The sequence below is a fragment of the Anolis sagrei genome, chromosome 4, assembly GCF_037176765.1.
Source record: "Anolis sagrei isolate rAnoSag1 chromosome 4, rAnoSag1.mat, whole genome shotgun sequence".
NCBI classification, from domain to species: domain Eukaryota; kingdom Metazoa; phylum Chordata; class Lepidosauria; order Squamata; family Dactyloidae; genus Anolis; species Anolis sagrei.
The window spans coordinates 97607332-97630479 of record NC_090024.1 but is presented as its reverse complement, the minus strand read 5'-3'; the positions used below and the strand labels follow the sequence as shown (position 1 = coordinate 97630479).

The following is a 23148-nucleotide window of genomic DNA, read 5'->3' as shown; positions in this document are numbered from 1 at the left end:
AATTGCTCCTCTTTCTTTTGTAACGTCCAATACACATTCAACTAAATGTTTGATGTTCAACAGCAGAGTTAATATTATTCTATATTCTTAAACTCATCCTGAAATATTTTAACTCATTCACATCAAAAATTCTATAATCCTTTTGATTTCAGAGTAAACATATTTGTATGTGATTTGCTTACTATTTGTGTGGCCTTATAATTATACGATGCATTTATGTTCACAGCCTTCATTGGAGTTCAACAACATCCATGGCCAGAATACACACACATACATATATACATACTAGGGGTGTGCCATCCATTAAAATTGTTTCAATATCATTACTAAACTTGGGTGTGCTGACATTTCATTTCTGAAGTGTTTCTAAAGTACAGTTAGTGAAAAGTCCATTACGATAACAAGAGTAATGAAATGTCATTATTATTTCATTAAAGTAATTGCACATAAATTACTATAATTGGGGAAACTTCAGGGGCTCCTTTCTACCTCATTTTTAAAGCTATTGAGGTGAAACTTCCTACTATGGTAGAAAACATTTACTCATGTTAGCTCACCAAATTTCAGAAGGTTTCACTTATCCAGGGATTTTTGGGAAATTTTCATTTTTTAATAAACAACATTTTAAAAAGAAACTACAAGAGCTATCTCCTTGAATTTTCTATATAATGACACAAGATAACAGGGAATCATTCCTCCCAACTTTCAGAAATAGTCATACATCTACTGATTTTAGGGATTTTAAAAAAAGTTTTGACAATTTTTTTTCAAAGCCACAACAGCTATCTCATTGAATGTCTTTCATATTAACCAATAGAAACCAATATTAACCAATTCTGCACTTTCATAGCATCCAAGAGTTGGAGGGGACCCCCAAGAGCCATCTAGTCCAACCCCCTTCTTCCAAGCAGAAGGACACCATCAAAACTCTACTGACAGATGGCTACCCAGCCTCTAAACTAATTCATATGCTTCCCCATAGTATGGTGGACATCCCTACATACATGGCTTTACATACAGGCAACAATCGGATGCTCTAAAATGCAATATACACTTAAAGAAATACTAAAATGGAATTTAAAAGCACATTAAAGCAATTAAAATGTTTTAAAACACATAATCCACGAGCATAATCTGGGCCATTCCAATGGTCATTGCAGATTGTTCCAAGTCTATCTATTTCACAAGTTCTTTAAATGTTTAGTCACAAAACCATGTTTTTACTCTCTTGTTGAAGGCCATAAGGGAAGGTGCTAATCTAACATCGCTGGGAAGGGAGTTCCACAGTCGAGGGGCCACCACTGAGAAGGCCCTGTCTCTCGTCTCTGCCAATTGTGCCTGCGAAGGAAGCAGGTCCGAGAGCAGGACCTCCCCAGGTGATCTTAAACTCCATGGTAGTTCATAGAGGGAGGTATGTTCAGACAGATAAACTGGGCCAGAACTGTTTAGAGCTTTGTAGGCTAAAGCCAGCACTTTGAATTGTACTCGGTAGCAGATTGGCAGCCAGTGAAGCTGATGTAACAGAGGGGTTGTATGCTCCCTGTATGTCGCTCCGGTTAGCAATCTGGCTGTCACCCATTGGAGCATTTGTAGCTTCCAAGCAGTCTTTAAAGGCAGCCCCACATAGAGCTAATATAGATAATAAGTGCTTTAAAAAATCCAACACAATAGAATACACAACAGATCTTTTTAGTGGATTTTCTGCCTTATTACACTCTTTTGTAGGAGAAATAAGTAATAAGTTAAATGCAGGATGGACAGCTAATTAACATTAAATATGAAGTTTGGCAATATTTGTTAAATGGGTTGACCACATGAGGAGCCAAACAAGAGAGAACTATGCATGTCCACAACTTATGGGAGAAAAGGGTAAGGCAATTGTTCACAATGAGAACATTTTAAATGTAAGCTAGTGTTGATTATAAAAGTTTTAAAAGAGCCCAAAGGGGAAAGGAGATGTGCTCTCCAACAATTAGATTACAGGAGCTCTAGGGAAATTAGGCCTCAGCTCTATAGCTTACTTAGCATAAAAGTCAATCCAGTCCTTTCTCACCATTAATCACATAGTTCAGATATGCTTTTCTTCTTTTAAGGAAGTGATAGCACAAAGGGCATAAGGGAGATACTTCATTAGCTTAGGCAGCATTCTCTCTCTCCCTCTCTCTCCCTGTCTTGCTCTGTGGGATTGGTGACTTCTGACTCAACGGCTCCTTCCACAGCAGCAAAATACAGGGAAAGTTGAAAGGTGCATGCTCCAGTTTTGTAGGTTTGTTTTAATAAAGAAAGTGGACAATGTTTAAGCTAGGTGCTACATACTTGACCTCCACCCCTTGAAAATAGGATGTGCAGGATCAGAATCATAAATGTGCTTCTAAAGTGATTCCTATCATCCCAGTAAAATACAGTTGCAAAATTGAGAATTGTGGAAGGCTCCTGTACATTTCATTTCATAAAAGGGGAGATGTCAGTAACAGTGGAATATCACACAAACAGGTAAAAGCAGCATCTGCTGAAATTTCCCCTTCTACACAACCATGAAAAGTACAAGAACTGGTTATAGTTTTGACAGTGGCTACTGTCTTGCTAAAATACACTGGAACCACATAAAGGTAAGGATGTCAATGTGGTTCCATGTCTAAGGAACACATTAGGGCTGGGCGGTTTCGTTTCGTTAATTCGTAATTCGTTAAAAATTCATTATTTTTTATAACGGAGCAATAACGAACCATTCTGGAGCAACTTAAAAACGAAACGAATTTTTAAATTCGTTTCGTAAATGCTTCGGATTCGTTATGTATTCGTTTCATTATCGGTTTGAGGTCGTTTCGTTATTATTTCCGCATGTCTGGGGCAAGTTTTATAGTTGTTTTTTGTTTAATTAGTGAAAAAAATTATAATATCACATCAACAGTCAACAACAGAGGGAGAGGGAAGCTTCAGAAGTTCCCCCTGTCCCATTTGGAGGTTTTTTAGCGTATTGCACAATTGCGTCCGCCATTAACGAATCGATTCGTTATTGTTTCGAAATTGTTTCGTAATTTCCAAAATTTCGTCAATATCGAACTTTTTAAAAGAAAAATTTCGGAATTCTTTTAAATATCGAAATGCAAAACCCCCCAAAAAACGAATCGATTTTAGAAACAATTTTTTCCGTTGTTACCCAGGCCTAGAACACATATATCAAAATATACTATGTCACACATTGGAAAGTATATTTTCAGAGGAAAACATCTAATGCAAATTCTGTATAAAAGGTCTATAAAATTGCAGAGATTCTGACCTGTCTATGATCCTTAACATCAGAATTGCTTGACATTTGAAAAACATGGGATTTTGGCCATTATCTAAATATTAGTTAAATATTATTTCCAAGTCTAGTATACTCCTAATGGTGGAGCACAGAGGAGAAATTACACAAACAACACATGCATACCTAAAAAATCCAAACCTGGCAGCATTTCTGCCATGTCTATTGCATTGACATTGGGTGAGACAAATGTTCCTGTGCCTTGCCAGTGGAAATTAAATACTACGTGGAAACATGTATGTGGGCCTTCTCTGTTTTGATATTCTGGTTGAAGAATGCCTTCTCCTTGATGTTCTATTGATGTCTCATTTTAGAGCCAAATTAAAAGCTCTCTTTGCATTGAAGTTCTTCAGGACTAAGACTCATTAGCTTATTAGCTTGCAGATTGTTTATATTGTGTACACTCAAATTTAAATGTTTGCTTATAGATTTAGGCTGTTCTAACTTGTTTTTTAACTGTCTTAAACTGATGAAGGTTGTTTTCAATTATTACTTCTCCTGAGACCTTTCAATACAGAGCTGAATACAAATATTGACATGCAGAAGTATAAAAGTAAATTATTATCCTTATTCAATTGCAGCAACCATGGTTCTCCAGATGTTTTTGGATGGAAAATATCCCCTCTCAGAATGACTAGATGTATGGCTATGCTTGACAGAAGTTGCAGCCCAACATCCTGAAGGTCTCAGATAGGACCTCATTACATTTGACAATTTCAGTATCTTAGGACACTTCCAGAATTCTGGGAAGACTAAGCCTGATGGATCTCATCAGAAAATGCACAGTTTCTTTTGGAGGGGCTCCATCCTCCCAGCATCCTGACAGGGTCCTACAATGGAGTCCTGCGAACACAGGAGGCTTCCCATGTTCTCACGCAACAAGCTGGGGAAAGCACGATGGAAAGCCGAGTGGCAGCAGCCCCCCCCCCCATGTGATGGGGAGGAGGCAATGTGAGTGATGTTGCACATTGAAATGGTTTCCTCTGCAACCTACCAGATTTGCCCCACTTCCCCATGGATGCCCCCAGTTTTCCCCAGCTTAAGGACTTCCATCTGATGAGGTCCTTACTCATGACTGAATTGCAGGTTTAACAGGAACATCCCTGAGAGTGAAGCACACAGGACATTTTTCATTGCTAAGTTTGAAATAACAAGGACATACACATAAGGTTGGATAAAATAAGGGCCACTTTATTTTACCTATTAAACTATTTAAAATTAAAGCCTGGGAAACATGCTAGAGAGGGGAAGAAAATTGATTTGAGTGGTAGCTGAGGCAGGTGACTACATGTGGCAAATCTCCCCATACTCCCCTTGGTGAAAACACCTGACCTTGAGGGCAATCCAGTCTTATGGGTTGCTCACCATAGATTGCATGTTTTAGAAAGCAGATATACAAGCCTCAGAACTCAAAAAGCAAGAACAAGCCCTCCCTTCTGTCATCCCAAGGGCAGACACTTTCCCAGTTCCTAGGCCATAGAATCCCCAAAAAGTCATTTCAAAGCCCCAGCCTTCACCCAAATCGTGCCAAGGTGCACACTAATATTTGGTATTCTCTCTCCTCCCTTCAAATCTGCCAATGAAGCTTAATTGAAGTCATTTCCTCAGTCCCTTAGAAACAGTAGGCACACCCACTCACACAAAGAGGGGGAAAATTGGACAACTAGATCAACTCATACTACACTGAAGACAGGGGAGTGAATCATGCAAATTCAAAGAAAGGCCTATGTGAGGGCTAAATTTTTTTTAATAGTCTTTGTCTCTTACCTCCACATGTGGACAGCCTTGGTGTGTGTGCCAAGCTATTTTTAATAGACCTTTATCCCGGAAGGCCATCAAAGCCACCCCCTTGCCTACAGCACTCATGGCTGCATGGTCTTGTGTTCAAAGAACCATTCACAAGTGCAATGCAAAAGACCCTCTCTCATACTGTAACAAGAAAATATTTCCATAGTATTAATGAAAGCTTTTTTTTTTTTTTTTTGCTAAGGAAAACTTTAATACATTAAGAGCAGAGTTCAGTATGATTAAGGCAGAGGAAGAAAGTGTTATACTTTCCCTCCCTGCTTACATGGTCCTTACCTGTCTATGTGTGTGTGGGTTTTTTTTAAGTGACATGATTGTAAGTGACACAATTAGCATTATGTTCTGTTAGACACTCATTCTCGAGGCTATACTGATGAATCCCTCACCAAACCAAATTATGTCAAATCTCAAGTGGAATGCGTCACATTCATTTGATTCTGACACATCCATGCAGCATTACAAAGATGCTAACCATTGTACAGGAGGTGTAAAATAATTAGCATGCATTGGACTGTATAAGGATCAAAAGGAGGTGTTATACTTCATGCACTATGACCAGGAAATTATTGCAAACAAGCTTGTAAAATCTGGACCAGGATGCTGAATCCAAGAAGTCCTCATCACCATGCCTCTTCTTTATCCTGGAGAAAAATGACTAGTGGGCTGCCAGGGGGTCCTGTCCTGGGCTCAGTGTTATTCAATATCTTTATCAATGATATGGATGATATAATAGATGTCATGCTTTCCAAATGTCTATATGACACAACATTAATATTCCAAAGGACAGGGTCAGTTTAACAGATTAGAGCAGGGGTCCTCAAACTAAGGCCCAGGGGCTGGATACAACCCTCCAAGATCATTTACCCGGCCCTCACTCAGGGTCAACGTAAGTCTGAAATGATTTGAAAGCACAAAACAACAACAACAATCCTATCTCATCAGCCAAAAGCAGGCCCACACTTCCCATTGAAATACTAATAAGTTTATATTTGTTAAAATTGTTCTTCATTTTAATTATTGTATTATTTTAAGTATTTTGTAGTACAATTAAGATATGTGCAGTTTGCATAGGAATTCATTCATTTTTTTTTTCAAATTATAATCTAGTCTTCCAACAGTTTGTGGGATTATGACCTGGTCCTCTGCTTAAAAAGTTTGAGGACCCCTGGATTAGAGACCTGTGTCAAAACAAACAGAATTAATTTGAAACATGAGAAGTGGAAGGTACTGCACTTCAACAGAAAAAAAAATGAAATGCAGAATTTTTTTATGTGTACTTTCTTTTGAAGAACACCATTCTACAATATAAATGAACATGTATGGTCAATCTGGGAGGCAATCTACTTCATACATGGTCCCTAGATGTGCACATTTCCCTTTTCCACTGGCATTACAGAATATTGTAATGTGTCTATTATCAATAACAGAGGATGTAGGAACTTCTTTGCTGGGTCAGACCAAAGACCTATCTAGCCCAGCATGTCAGCGAACTAGCTATGGGGAACAAACAAGGAAGACATGCAAGCAACATCATTATTCTGCTCATCTTCTCTAGTTACTTGTATTTAGATGCATAATCCTCTTGGACCTGGATGTAGCACATAGTCCTTGTGACTTTCTCCTTCAGTGTCAGGAGATCAGGAGATCACAAGAAAAACTACAGTGCACATTAGAAGAAGAAAGACAGAAGGGTCAGCCTTGTAGTTTATATCACGTTCAGTTCTCCCCTTTCATCTCATTTTTTTTTTTTTTGGCCAGGCTGGATGAATGATGAAACTCCTTTCAAACAGTACTTCAGTATGCTGCTGTGAGCAGTGTGGAGCTCTTGTTTTAAGTCCAGCAGTTTGCCCCTGACCATTTCATATATTTAATACAAGCAACAATGTGTCTCCTCTAAATGGCAGACTATAATGGGCAAAATGTAATCTTGCTGAGCAAAGAATGACACTTTTACAAATGTGGGGAGGAAGGTAGGAATGTGCAAGCCTCATCCTTGTTTAGAGTATCGTTGTTACTTGTAAAAGCTGAGATACAACATTTTATGAATGTAGTGTAGATATTTACTTCTGGAATTATGCTACCCTAGTTGTACACAGAGAGTCACTGTGGTTTCAGCACTGGACTCAGGATACATCTATTCTATGAATCTGTGATTCTACTCTGACCATTTAATGCAGTTTCAAACTGGTACTGAAGAAAGTAGTTTCACTGTATAGAAGATAACATAGGAAATCCTGTACCTAGTTTGAGGCCTGGATTGTGAAAAAACCCACAGAGTATTGATGTACATTAACAACTTTAATTTGAATGATTTTTTTCTTGAGAGGGTCGCCTCAGTTTGAAGTTAGCTTTGAACTGCATTACAGTTTTGGTGAGAAAGGACCTATGAATCTGAAGACCAGGGTTCAATTCCCTGCAGTCATGGAACCCCCTAGGTGACCTTGTGTGTGTTACACACTCTCAGGCCAGGAAAGCACTAGATAGGTTCACTTTAGTGTCCCCATATGTCAGAAACAACTTGAAGGCACACAATAGCAAAGTAGTACACAAACTCTCTATTGACTTTCATTATAATACAACATACAAAAAACAATGAAAGGTCATAGAAGCAGCAATGTATAATAAGCAATGCACATTGACACTGCTCTGCAAGCATTGTTACATACACATACCTGCAATGCTTTGATACCATCAGCTGGATAAGTCTATTCAGAAATTATCTAAAAAAGTCACTCCTCAAGTTTTGCACTTCTGAACCTTATTTCGAAAAACCTAATACCCTGTGGTTGTGTTATGTTGATAAATTTCCTTGTGCTATTTCTCGCATAAACTCAGGCATAGGTAAAGGTGTTAATAATTACTTTGTAGTTCTCAACAGTCCCTGGCATGTATGCCTAAGGCAACCCTTGGCCTTCTCCCATATCTACCTGTGCTCAGCAGAAGCACTCCTACTCCTGCCTTACAAAAGTAAAAAAAACTTTGGAAGCTTAGGGAAAGGCTTTAATTTCTCAAAACTGTTATGGTATATGAAAATTAATGTTCAGATTAGCATGAGATGACTTTGATTGCAGCCCCACTCCTGCAATTTGCAGGACTGGCATTTAAAAATGATTTTCAAAACAAAAATTAAGGACCCTATTTGTAATATTTTAAACTCTGATTTGCTTGGTTTTCTTTAAATCTAGGCCTTTTGCACCGCTAATATTAAATATTTTGAACAGTTGTTGTAGACCTTCAAGTTATGTCCATATTATGGTGACCCTAAGGTGACCTTAGGAGCACCTGGTGGCACAGGTGCTGAGCTGAGGAACTTGCTGAACAAAAGGCTGGTGGTTTGAATCTGGGGAGCGGGGTGAGTTCCTGCTGTTAGGCGCAGCTTCTGCCAATCTTGCAGCTTGAAAACATGCAAATGTGAGTAGATCAATAGGTACTGCTTCGGTGGGAAAGTAATGGTGCTCCATGCAGTCATGCCAGTCACATGAACTTGGAGGTATCTATGAACAATGCCAGCTCTTCGCCTTAGAAATGGAGATGAGCATTACCCCCCGCCCCCCGAGTTGGACACAACCAGATTTAATGTCAAAGGGAAGCCTTTACCTTTAAGATGACCTTATCACCTCCTGCCCCAGTACTCTTCAGTCAAAAAAGATTTACTGTTACCTTTCTCTGAGATTGAGAGATTATGATTTATCAAAGAATAATCAGTAGGTTTCCAAGACTGAGAAGGAAATTGAATCCTAGTTATCTGAGGTCTTAGAGCAGTTCTACACTGACACTATAGGTGGGCTCAAGCTGGCATTCCAGACAGAAGTTCAAACTCACATGACAGCCTGAAACAGGCTCCCTAAGCTGCCATGGTGGTGGTATTAATTTCCCACTACCCAGATGTGCTGAAGACAATTTGACACCTCTGGACAAGAATTCAGCTGCCACTCTACCACTCTGTATCACTACTGCCTGTAGCAGTGAGATGGTTACCTTGTTTAGGGCCCTTCCATACAGCCATATAACCCAGAATATCAAGGCAGAAAATCCCACAATATCTGCTCTAAACTAGTTATCTGAGTCCACACTGCCATATATTCCAATTCAAAGCAGAAAATGTCATTTTTTTCAGCTGTGTGGAAGGGGCCCTATTCTCATGGGTCTTCCTTTCTATGATTGGGTTGTATGGTCTGCAAATGAGACTGGGAGGAGGGAGGCAAAAACTTTGGGGGTTGGATTTTCCCCTAAATTAGCTTAACCTAGGATAAGTCTGAGTTAAGCAACTTTGAGTTAATGCTGCCCTATGCAGAATTTTGTCCACTACAGACTTTCCACACCAGCCTAAATGGTTAGAGTAGATATGATATTAGCCTGAAACTGGAACCACTACGGCACACTGACTTTCTATTTATGGCACCTCATATATATCAAACCATAGTCACATATTTACCCACCAATAATCCCTCTTTTTGGTAGTGAGGAAATATGGATCCTGGGATGAAGGCATAATGGGAAGCATGAGACAAGTGAATGGCAGCATGTTGTCTGAAATGGATGGAGAAAATAATGTAGTGAGCAGCTGAACTGAAAGGGATAACATTATCTATGATTCCTGGGCTGGAGGTATAACACACTGATCTTGGCTCCTAGCATTTTGCACCATTAGTCTTCTTACGACAGTTTGAACTCAGGTTCCATATTGCCTGACAAACATCAAACACACCAAAAACATATTACAAATACGCAACATGATTGCTGTGAAGAGTGCACTTATACACTCTTTAAATATATATATATATATATATATATATATATATATATATATATATATATTATTTATAAAACATTTTCTATATTTGAGTCAAAGAGAACAGGGGGATAATTAGTACAACTTAAACAAATACAAATAAAAGTGAAGATAGAGGATGAGTTGACTTAGTTACCTCTAGAAAGAAAGAAAGAAAGAAAGAAAGAAAGAAAGAAAGAAAGAAAGAAAGACATGTAGAGTGATTATGGTAGAGTGGAAAATAAATCCAAATGAAATATTATGGGGAATATTTAAGCCAAACCATATATGTGTAGGACATGAGAACTGATTTTAATTTGAGGGTCAACAGAAATGGGCTGATCTGTCTGTGTTTGCATACTTTCTCCTTTACTTATTTGCAAGTTTATTCACTTCTTCCATGCAGGCTTTTATAAAATAAATGTTTACATTTGTGCACATTATTCAATTGTATTCACGATGAGACAAATGCCTTATTGATGACAGCATGTTTCTACACATTTTTTTAAAAAATGTGGTGTTTTTTGCACATTAGTTGTACATGACACATTGTTTATGAGCATATTATTTCACTGATTACATCATAACCACCAAATTGTATGGACCTCTGACTACCAATTACATCTAGGGGTCTGATTAATCATAAAGATAAAAATGTGGTCAAGCACACATACCAAAATCTTGGCAGTGCCAATTCCCTACATATCTCTAAAGTCAAACAACATATTTTTTTTTTAGGTGGCACCACAGTTTTGGTGTATAACATATGATTTGCATGTAAAGGGTTCTGAGTTCAGGCTAAAGTTTAAACAACCAGAAATTTCTGATTTAAAAGCTCAGGTAGCAACTGATAGAAAAGACAATGTGAGATGCTTCAAATCAGAGGAGATACTACTAGGTTGAGTGAACAAAAATCATGACCTGGGACAAGATAACTTTGCATACTTGTAGATTATAAAGGAGCATAAACGCTGTATAATACAGCATACTTACAACATTCTGTCTGGACACTGGGTTAATTTTGCACCTATCATTATGTGACAGAATAGTATTCACTGAACACATTCTGTACAATGTGGTACAGAAGTATTAGCTACATTTTAGATTATTTCCTTTAAAGGATTTCCTTTAAAGTGAATCTTCAAACAAACTAAAAGAAGATGTTGATACTTCATGTAGCATCATGACATCTATGACTCAGAAAGTCCTTTACTTAAATCTCACTTTTGCCACAAATTCACAAGGTCCTCATAAGCCAAACTATTTTTTCCTTTGCTTTAACACCCTTCACCAACAGATCTCCCCATGCTATAAGAAAGTTAATATGTTGGCGTTTCTTAGAGCAGTGCTCTGATCTGAGGGACCTTTTTTTCCCCTTATGTGTCAGGGACCAGTATAACATTTGTTCCTCAAACATTTTGCTCTTTCTTTTCTTGAAACATGCTGCAGACCAGCAACTCATAACTCATGGACCAGTCCCAGTACATCTTTCTGAGCTATTTTTTAATCAACCTTGCAAATGCATGTAGAGTGGCATAGTATTATGTAACGTTCCATAAGTTGGTTCCATCGAGCTTACAGGATAGTTTTATCTGTTATATGACAGGACTTTGTCACTGACATGTCAAGAAAGGTGAATGTGGGATGGCTGTGTCACATGCAGTTTAACAAAGTTCTAAATGGCGCACTACTTTTCCAACCCCCAATTCTCTCAACTTTTTTAGAAACTGAGATTAAGAATACTCAAGCTAGCCCATCTTGGACTTTTCCACTCTTAACACAATTATCTAAGAGTAGTTTCAGATGTAAACATCTGAAGACTTTTACTCAAAAAATCACTAATTTTTCAAGACGTGCCACTTTCACCTGCCATGCCCCTCTTTCAAATAAAACATCTCGACTGTCAGTTTAGTTCTCTCTCTTAACACACCACCAGGCTTCCTTTGTTCTATCTGTTCCTGACCTTTTAATCAAAATGACTATTCACGTCACACTTTATTACTGCTGACAACTGTAGATTTCATTTCCCCAACCGCATCAGAAGCTATTTCTACCCCCCACCCCTGCCCGCAACCTCTACTGCATGCAATTCAGCTGCTAATCTTGCAAGAAGAGATTGTGTAAAAAAAATGCTGCATGTTTAATATTTCCTTTCACCCCTCCCCGTCCCCCATAATGTCAAATATATATAGCTTGGATAAAAGTCAGCTTTTCTTCAGTCTCATTTCCATTCTGGAAGGCTGAACGAATATTCCCCACATGCATTTGAATCACCCTTGACTGCCCCCGAGGTGAATTTTGAAAGGCTTTGATTATGAGATTCTATTTGGCTAGGGATGCTCTCCGATGAAAACAATATTAATAATAATGTGGCTTTAACTCATCACATACACATGCCTGTGCCTACACATACAGATCTACATAGACAATCTAAGCATTTTAGTGAGATTTAAAGCACCATCCAATACTTCCGCAAAGAGTTTGCACTTTTGCAGGTGGTAACAAACAAATATTCTCCTGAGACAACTGTTCTATTCTTGGATACCTCCCCCTAAAGTAAGCACCTCCAGTCCTCCCCCCCTCTTTTCTTTTCCTGACACCACAGACTGACTGAGCTGCTGCAGTGCAGAATGTCAGTTTACTCATTTAGAACTTTCAATGCAGAAAATTCAGAGTGATGCAGTCAACCAGATAACGCAGCACTTACCTTAATTGAAAATCCTCTTTTTTCACAAAGCTAAGAGAAAGCAGCAAGCGCTTGCAATCAACTGTTTATTTGGAAAACAATTGAAGTTTTCAATCAGCACCCTCCAGGTAGAGAGACATCCTGGGCTGTCCTTTGCTGTTGACGTTGAACTCCTCACTGTCTAGAAAAAGGAGAGAGAAGGAAAGATAAGCTGGAATCCTCCGGAGGGACCTGAGTAAGTGAAAGAGTACAAAAGCTCTGTTGCTGACAGGGGGGAGGAGGAGATCTGACAAAATGTGCTCAAGCCTCCAGGATCCGGTGGCTGCTGTGATAGATTTCTATCATGTCCCTGAGCTGTGGATGATCGTTGACCTGATTAACACACGGCACACTCCTACATGTACGGAGTGCACCAGGAGGATCGGTGGGTCACCAGGGAGTTGTATAAGGCACCAGTGCCACTTGGGAGCGTCATCTCTACCAGATTAATAGATGTGCTGCTGCAGCTGAGGTTGTAATTTGCAAGGTGGGTGACGCACAGTGGAAAGCCATCTAACGATTTCAAAAGGCAACGCGTTCCAGCAAGGCTGCCTTTTCCAAGGTGCATCGGTGTTCTGAACATGTTATGGCTGATTAAGTAAAACAGACAGAGGGAATCTCTTTTAATACAGGATGCTAGCCACATGAAGAGATTTGAGAACTGAGAGACTTCATAGGTTCTCCTTTAAGTATGGAGTGGCACACTTAGGTTCCAGTCTAACAGAAACTGTGATGGACACATCTTCCAGATGGCAAAGAAATATTGTTGGGTGGGTGGGAGGAAAGTAAATTCTGCCTGACACATTTGTCAGCAGGAAGAAAAAGCTATTTGGCATGCAAGTTATATTCCAGATGAGATATGCTTCATCCAAACAGGGTTATCAAATTGGTAGCAAATTAAATAAATGTAGAACTCATTTCAATGATAAACACCCACAAAAATAAACTTTTCTCATCATCATCATCATCATCATCATCATCATCATCTCCATGCAGTATTTTTATTTGTTTAATTTATATGAGATTCAAGGTGGCTGATTGACGAACCAAGGGTCAATGGATCAGCTGAATATTCATCAGTCATTTAAAGTATTAATTGCTAAAGACATTTACTGTTATTGTTTCTCGTGAAATGTTTCTAAAGGAGGAGTAATTCATAGAATTCAGAGGTGCTACATATATTGAAGGTTGGCAACTTCCAGGGATGTAAGATGCAATGAAACAACCCCAAATGCTGCATTTCTACTGCTGCTCTAATTCACAAGGTGTCACTGATTTTTCTGCCACTGATGCTGCCATTGAAATTCAATATCCATCTTCAGTGGTTCTTTTTTAACCAGTTCCAAAGCCCCCCTTTACTCTCAGAACAGAGAACATCCTTTCTATCTGGAAAAAAGGTAAAGAAGAAGACAGTAGTTTTCTTATGATGGTACCACTAATTTTAGTAGTGCAGTCTGTTAGCAGTGACAGCAAATGTGTAGAGTGTAGCCCAGAAAAGCATGGTCTTCTTCAATGTAAAAGGTTCGAGTTCAGTCCCTGAGATTTTCATATAGAGGTCAACCTGGAGATATCTCACACAATTTTTATTAAAATCTACATTCACTTTGATATTATATTATCATAGTTGCCCATGCCATCCAAATTATGGCATCATATTTTTGATCACTTGTTTTTAATCACCGGGTTGACTATTGTAATTACACGAAAGACATTCAGAGAGATTATGAAGTCTACATAAATGATTTTCAGTGTGGGTAACCATGGTAAAACTGGTAGGTACATGAACTGGCAACATGCCTTATGATGTACCTAGATTGTAGTAATAATGCAATTTGAGTCCACTTTAACTGCCATGGCTCAATATTATGGAATCCTGGAAACTGTAGCTTGGGTAGACATTGATATTCTTTGGTAGAGAAGGTTAAAGATCGTGTAAAACTACAATTCCCATGTTTCCATAGCCATGCTAGTTAAAGTGGTGTGAAGTTGCATTAAATCTATAATGTAAATGTACCCCAATTCAAGGATGAACAAAATAGAGATTTGAGGCCCATGTCAACAATTTCTTCAAACGCCACACAATGCACTATTTACTGGTCCCCAAAGAGGGAAAATTGTTTTTTCTGGAAGCTCCTGGGATTTTCATTCACCCAGCCCCACATAAAGAAACTCAGAATGTTGTAAAAAGGTGAAAGGGAGTACAAAAATTGTACACTGCATTAAGTAGTCTTTTCTCATACATTTTTTGCCCTAAGCCACTCTAAGATGAAGTGAATATTTTTTAAAGAAAATAACATTGAAAACATGCATGCATTCTAATTCTTAGTCATGCATTTTAGAGTAGCTCCTAATGAGGAGAGAACATAAAAAAAACTCAAGGGAAGCTTCATGTCAATTCTACAAGGGCTTTTCTTATGCAAATATGTTACAGAAAAATTAATTCTAATTCTGTCATAAAATCAACACCTACTTCAAATAAATAAATAAATGCATAGAATAAGTTTCTGCTGGAGAAACAAGAAGAACAAAAACAATCCAAAGAGGTCAATATGTTACTGTATTAGAGGTAAGACTGAATGCTAGCTTGTGTTGAAGAAAACTTGGCATAGCTAGTAGGCCTGGGTAACAACGGAAAAATTTGTTTCTAAAATCGATTTGTATTTGGGGGTTTTTTTTTGTTTCGATATTTAAAATAATTACAAAATTTTCCTTTTAAAAAATTCGATATTTACGAAATTTCGTAAATGGTAAAAAATTAACGAATCGATTTCCGAAACAATAACGAATCGATTCGTTAATGGCGGACGCGACCACGAAATACGCTAAAAACCTCCAAAACCTTCTGAAGCTTCCCTCTCCCTCTGTTGTTGACTGTTGGTGTGATATAATTTTTTTCACTAATTAAACCATAAAACTGGCCCAGACATGCGGAAATAATAACGAAACGACCTCAAAACAATAACAAAACGAATACAATATCGAAATACGAAGCATTTACAAAACGTTTTTGAAAATTCGTTTTTTTAATAATTGCTCCAGAATGGTTCGTTATCGTTTTGTAATTGAAAAAATTAACGAATTATTAACGAATTACGAATTAACGAAACGAAACCGCCCAGCCCTAATAGCTAGTCAAAAGTTAAATAAAGCAACATGGATACAACATGTTTACAGTTTTTTCCTTCCTTCCCTCGAGTCTTTTTATAAATCATAATACCCAAAAATATTTCAAATAAATAAGATAAGTGTTTTATATATTGGATTTTTAGTACTGTCCTGACACAATCTGATCTAATTTTCTTCCTGTGACCTGGGGTCTGGTACTGACACATCAAACAAGATGTTCCATTTGTATTATTGAATTGTATATGTTGAAGTGTGCAAAACGAGGAAAATGAAATGCCCCCTAATGTCCAATCTTTCAGTGTTTTTTGAACTCATTGTTCCCCTGAGTTGCTGTCTTCTTTTTTAACTTGAAAGGACACTACCCACACACTTGTTTTCAACCCTATTTCTGTGAGCTGATACTCATGATGATGTACATTAAAGGAATCTTTCTAAAGAAAATAGTTTTTTTGTACACTGATGCTCATAAACAACTGGTTTTCCAAAGACTACAAAATACAAAGAACCATATAAAATATACAAAATGTATTTTAAAATCACACACACACATTCACTCCTCATCAAGCATACATTACCATCTCTTCTTCCTTCTCCTGGAAAAGATTTCTCAAAGTAGGTGCAGCTGGCTGAGTGTCAGCTGCATTAAGATCACTCTGACCAAAAGGTCATGAGTTCGAAGCCAGCCCGAGTTGGATTGGGTTTCCAACCAATTGTGTAGCCTGTTGTCGATCTTTGCAACCCGAAAGACAGTTGCATCTGTCAAGTAGGAAAATAAGGTATCACCTTAAAGTGTGGGGAGGCTAAATTAACTGATTTATGAGGCCATAAAGAAGACTCCAGCAAAAACATTCCAGCGGGGAAGCATGCGGGAATGTGGAAGTGCTTGATCAGCGTCGCAGATAGATGATTAAAGCAACAGCTTCCCTGGTGGCCAGAAAAAGTAACAATAGCCTCTGTGTATGTCTGTATATGTTTATGTTAAAATTGGCATTGAATGTTTGCCATATATGTGTACACTGTGATCCGCCCTGAGTCCCCTGCAGGGTGAGAAGGGCGGAATATAAAAGCTATAAATAAATAAAATAAATAAATTGTATTTCTTGCAAATCTACCATTCTATGAATGCACCATCTTCCTCTACCCCTTTGGAGAAGATTGGCAGGTGGACCAGACTCCTCCGGTCTGCCATAAATTTTGAACTAGTAAAATGTTTCTTATGTTCTTATTGTCTTTGTAAATGAATGACAAGTTGTTTTTTCCAGTCAAAACATGCTGACTCCCATAAATTCCTGGACAGAAACTTTTAATTACAGTTCATGCTGCATAGTAGTTTTCCAGGCTTCAATCTTAGGATGACATCTTTAGCCTCTTAGGATGGCATCTTTAGCCCCAATCATACACCTTTCTCACAATTAAATTCAAACCATACTTCATATTTATCCATGACACCAGCATGTTTAGTTGGCATTGGGCCATCAGGACCCATCAAATGCCCATCAAACTGCATTCCACTCAGACACACCTAATTTCTGGGAAGAACTCACTATCAAACATAAGTCTTCAAATCCACGAATGACATTTTATTACATTTTCTGCTTTGCCTCCGATTGGCTCAGAAATAAAAGTGGACTTGCTCCTCTGCCAATGAGGCTATAGATCGTAGCCAACACCCTCCAGGATTAATGAGGAACCCGTGTGGCAATTTTCAATTGTTCTGTACTATTCTGTCATGCTGTCAAATATACTGTTAATAAATCCATGGGTTCAAAGTTGCAGGTATGTCAGTTCTGTACAGTGATGTCTCCACTGACATCCTCTTTGACCATTGAGAACAAAGCCTCTGATTTTACATTCAACCCATCTGTGTCCTATCTGGTTCTTTGGAAGCTTGGCACTCTGGGCCCCAAACCTATGGTTTTAACAGAGCTAAATCATATATCATTCATATAGATGAACCCTAAAATATTAACATGTATATTAGTTGTTACTAATTTAGAGCTATTGATTTTAAGGAGGAATAGGTCTCATTTTCTTAGAACTTTTTTTTTTAGCCTCATTTGTTACCCTTTCAAAAATGCACACACACAAAGAGCCAAAAGCAAAGTTTGACTTTTGTTTCTTTTTATAGAGAACAGGGAGGGTAAATGTTAACAGAAATCAATGGCATGGTTAGACTATAACTACAGCTTAAGAGAAGAGCAGTATGCTCAAAATCCTATGCAATGTTTGTCTTGAGATGATTCACATTAATCAAGAGATCAAGTTTTACTGCACATGTCAATACAGATAACCTTTGCCTAATCCCTAAAGGGCTGCCTTGCTTTTCTGAACTATTTTAACTGCCTTGGGAATTCAAAGTAGTTTCCACTTGTCTTGGTTGTGTATGTCAGAAGTAAATGACACCATAGCTTCAACACCTGCAGCATTTTCCTATATCCTCTTGGGAAATATTCGAGGTAGCATTTTCAATGCACAAAGTTTTGTGTTATGTAAGATTTATTTGCACATTACGTGGCAAGTACATAATTATGAATGGGAAGTGTGAAGGGAATATGGATTGGATACATGTGCATATACACAAATACAAGGCTGAGTATCATCTACAGTTTCCTAATGAGAGTGAGCTATTTTACTGGAAGTCTCCAAGGGATTATCCTAGATTTCAGTGAAAGAAGTCTTGAGAAGACTTGTGCATTTTGGCTGAACCTCAATCCATTTCTGCTGGCTGAATTTTGGGAAAAATCCCGGATATATTTTTGTGTGCCTTCCAAAAACAGGTGGAGAGCCAAATAGCCGTTTTCAGTCCACAGCCAAAAATGCAGCTAGATCTGGCCCATTGGTGGCAAGGGGAAAAAATTCATAATGTATTGTGGGAAATCTAGCCATGTTTGAGGGAAAAACCATGTTTTATTTAAGTCTTAGAGGTTCAGAGCAGTTCATCAGTTTCACTGATTCAGAAAGGCAAGGTGGTGACAGCAGCCTCCAAAAAGGGAAATAGAGGGGCTCAGGGACGGGGGGGGGGGGGTGGGGGTGGAGAGAAGAATGACTTCAGCTCAGGGGTGGAATGGTTGACTGGCTAGCCTTCCCTACAAAGAGCCAATCAGTGCCCCAAAGCAGGAAAGGGGAAGAGGGGGAAAGAGGAGATCCCCAGGATGGCCAGAGGGCAGGGGCAGAGTGGTTGGCTGGACACGTGCCCTTTCTAAGTCTAGCAGCAGACCAAACAAGGGAAAAGGAGCTAGTGACCTGTGTGGGACAGGCGATGCAGGATTGCTTTTTGCAGGCAAGAGGACTCCCATCTGCCCCAAAAAGAGCTAAATTAGTTTCCTGAAGAAGGAAAAGGTTTTTTGGGGAAGAAGGAGACCCCCAAGAAACCCAAGGGTCAGGGGCAGAGTGGTTGGCTGGCCACCCCACCCTTTCTATGTCTAGAAGCTGGCAAAACAAGGGAAAAGGAGATGGTGGGCAGTGTGGTGTGGGCAGCTGGCAGCCCTCCCTACAAAGAGCCAATCAATCTTTTAAAGAAGGAATGGGGGTTTTTTTGGAAAGAAGGAGGAGATCCCCAGTATGGCTGGGGGTTGGAGATGGAGTGGTTGGCTGGCCACCCCACCCTTTCTAAGTCTAGCAGCAGACCAAACAAGGGAAAAGGAGCTGGTGGCCTGTGTGGGGCAGCTGATGCAAAATCGACAAGTATACTCCCAGCACAAAAAAAAAAAAATGCTCCCACCACAAGGAAGGTGAGCATGCAAAATAATATTTGGACAGTAAGGGAATCGGCGGAGGGGGTGTGGAAATGCTTGGGATGGCAAGGAGGACAATAAGGCTTTTAGGTACACTTTAAGAACATCTCCTCTGTTCTATTGATGACCTTGGTGACCCAGTGGAGCAGGGATTTTTCTGCCTGGGATTACACCATTACCTCTTTGCATGCTGCATGACTGGCTGCCACGTGTCCTGTTTCAGCAAAAAACAAAAAAAAAAACAGCAAAAAAAAAAAACATGGCGGCTGAACCCTTACCATTATGGCCAGCCAAACAAGCTGGATTGGGCAAAGGGAATCGACCAAACCAAATCCATACACAAGCCTAGACCTGAGATTTATGATAAGTCATTTTCTGACTTCCAATATGACTAGAAAGAGTGAATGCACTTTTTGAGACTGAGATCCATCCTCTCAATTTCAGAATTCCCACCTTCTCCTAATTGAACTTCCCAGCACTTGCAGTGTGAGACAAAGAATTTAACTTGTTACAGCTTTCTCTGATGATAGAAGCTTTCTCTTTACACATGGATAGAAGATATAATTCAACATGGATTATAGGACAGGAACAATGATATCTGAAATTCTTACTCATATAACATGCCTCTTCTGTAAGATACTGAATCTTATCTTGTGAGGAAGGCAGGATATGAAGGTAGGATATGACCTTGGTGACCCAGTGGAGCCAGGATTTTCCTGCCTGGGATTACACCAGTAATCCGAGGCAGGCTATTACACCAATAGCCTGCCATTGATTGGCAGGCTATGCAATCAATAAATAAGTAAATACATATATTTGGCAGGTTCTGGTTAGCTTTAATTAGGGGTTGAAAGATAAAGCTAGAAAAATGGGCAGACCATGGAAACATTCGAGTTTATTTATTTTTAAAAAACTGTTATATGGGCTGGGAGATTCTTGGAGCTGTTGCCCAATGAGACATTTTTTCCCAAATTTATTTATTTACAACATTTCTACCCCACTTTTCTCCACCCTGGTGGGGACTAAAGGTGGCATACATTTAGGCAACTATTTGATGCCTTCAAAACAATGTTCAGTTAAAATAGATATTTAAAGCAAAGCATAAAATAGATTAAAACATTTAAAGATATAAAACAATATCTTCACTGTAAACCACATTATCCAAAATCATAATCTAGGCCAGGGATCCTCAAACGAAGGCCCGAGGGCCAGATACAGCCCTCCAAGATCATTTACCTGGCCCTCGCTCAGGGTCAGCCTAAGTCTGAAATGACTTGAAAGCACAACACAACAACAACAACCGTCCTATCTCATCAGCCAAAAGCAGGCCCACACTTCCCATTGAAATAATAATAAGTTTACATTTGTTAAAATTGTTCTTCATTTTATTTATTGTATTGTTTTAAAGTGCTTTTCTGCACTACAAATAAGATATGTGCAGTGTGTATAGGGATTCCTTCATGGGTTTTTTTCTTTCAAATTATAATCTGGCCCTCCAACACTTTGAGGGACTGTGACCTGGCCCTCTGTTTAAAAAGTTTGACGACCCCTGGTCTAGGCCATTCCAATAGTCATTGCATTTAATTCCAATTTTATCTATTGCATTGGATTTTCAAAGGATTGATCAAAAAGCCACGTCTTTCCTTTCTTTCAGAAGGTCAAGGGGGAGGTGGCTAATCTAATATCCCTAGGGAGGGATTTCCACAGCCTAGGGGCCACCACTGAGAAGGACCTGTCTTGTCCCCACCAGTTGCACCTGCGAAGGAGGTGGTATCAAGAGCAGGGCCTCCTCTGACAATCTTAAGAGATGGTTCATAGAGACAGATCCATTTGGACAGGTAAGATGGTCAGAACTGTTTGGGGCTTTATAGGCTAACGCCAGCACTTTGAATTGTTCTCAGTAGCAGACTGGCAGCCAGTGGAGATAACATAGCAAAGGGGTAGTATGCTCCCTGTACACCACTCTGGTGAGCTATCTAGCTATCTAGCTATCTAGCTAGCTCACTTGCTAGCTATTTCTGACACATGCCATATTCTGTTCATTTTTTAAAAAAATCCAATGCATTATGTTTCCATGTTAATCTGTCCAACATGCATACTTGGGCTTCATCTACACAGGCCACTTCAATCTGATGTAAATATACCTTGGAGTAGCCCCCAATCTGATGTCAAAAGAGATATAATGGCTAGGATCTTGTCAGGAGCTCCTTTGTCAGGTAGGAATGTAGGTGACAGAACCACTATCCATCCCATTTTCCTGCACTGATGAGCACAGGGGAAGGGATGGAAAGCTGATAGGACCGGATTGCACCAATCTATCTTTCCAAACTATGCGAAAGCTGTGGATACTCCAGAGTTTCCAGCAAAATGTGAGCAGTCTCCTGACCTTGTCTGACGATGGTCAAAATGTGGTACTATTTCCTTGTTTGAAAAAATTCCACTGCCACCACCCTGAATATGAAATTGCAATAATCACTGGAAGTTGCTGTGTATCATAGACCGCAAGTCTTCGATTTCAGTCAATTCCTTGGTTTTTGGCTAGCATAAACAAGCCTTTATTCTCAGAACAGCTTTTCCACCTTCACCATACTGCTTTGTAAGATATATAATCTGATAAAGTGGGCTGGAGTTCATGAAAGCTTATGACAGATGAAACTTAAGTCTGCAGTGTCTGTACTGGGTTTAAACTTAAAAAGAGCTCTCCAAGGTGCTGAATCAATTTTGAAGATAGGGTTCTACACTTTGAGAAACTCATTTAAAATAAAAACTAAAATACGGTACAGTTTTGCCATGGTACTGGCATGGAAGCCACTGCCACCAGTTAGAATTAAAAACAGCTCTTTCATCAACTGAAATACCTACTGCCTAGTACATTTTCTCTGCACAAAATTTCCACATGCATTTTGAAACACATAATTTCCAAATTACAAATAATCTTCAAATTTGCATTTGTCAACTGCTTTCTTGCATTAGAGAGAAAACTGCTAGAATTATTTTTTGGGTCTTCACTAGTTGAAATCTGAATTTTAGTCCTCTTCTATTCTCCAGCAATGGTTTTTAACTCCCAGAAACCCAAATCAACATATCTATGAATAGAAATTGTGACAATTAATGAGGGCCAGTTTTTGAGAACACAATGTTATAGCATACTTGTGGAGAGATAAAGATGTAGAGCTATAGAACTTTCTTTGAATGCAAAAGCTCCATGTTTCAATGTCTTAAGTCTACAGCTAAAGCTGGGAAAGGGTACAGCTTGAAATCATGTGAATAACCTCTGATCAATATTACCAGGCTATATGGACAAAGATTCTCACCTAGTACAAAGCATCTACATAGGTCCACTGCAAGTCAGTATTTCCTGCTATTTATGTTTTATCGATATTGGAGCTCAGGAAAAGGAAATGAGGTTAAGCAACTTGCTTGAGGCAGAAAAAGGTGGGAGACAATAGAGAAAAAAGGCATATTATGAGGAAGAAGTACAGGCAGATGGAACAATTAGGAAAATGCTGCAGGATATAATGATGCTTCTTTGGTGACGAATTTAGCTCAACCATTGTAAAACAGGTACTGCTAGCAGTGCATTACTAAAGAAGAGTGGGAGAAAAAAATCTTTCATGGATTGCATTAATTTTGTTTGCAATGCTTTAGTGGATATCTTCATCCTCAGACAAAAACCCAG

At 38.9% G+C, this 23148-nt stretch overlaps 1 protein-coding gene across 6 annotated transcripts in view; it reads right to left on the bottom strand.

The window, feature by feature from the left end:
- The window catches only part of CDH12 (cadherin 12), an 805590-nt gene that overhangs the window by 311004 nt on the left and 471438 nt on the right, over positions 1-23148 (bottom strand). For 2 of the 6 annotated variants that reach the window (XM_060774685.2, XM_060774688.2), the window contains one exon: positions 12592-12751. The gene's annotated coding sequence lies outside the window, so the exon portion shown is untranslated. The other 4 variants (XM_067467532.1, XM_067467533.1, XM_060774686.2 and 1 more) reach the window with 3 other exon arrangements.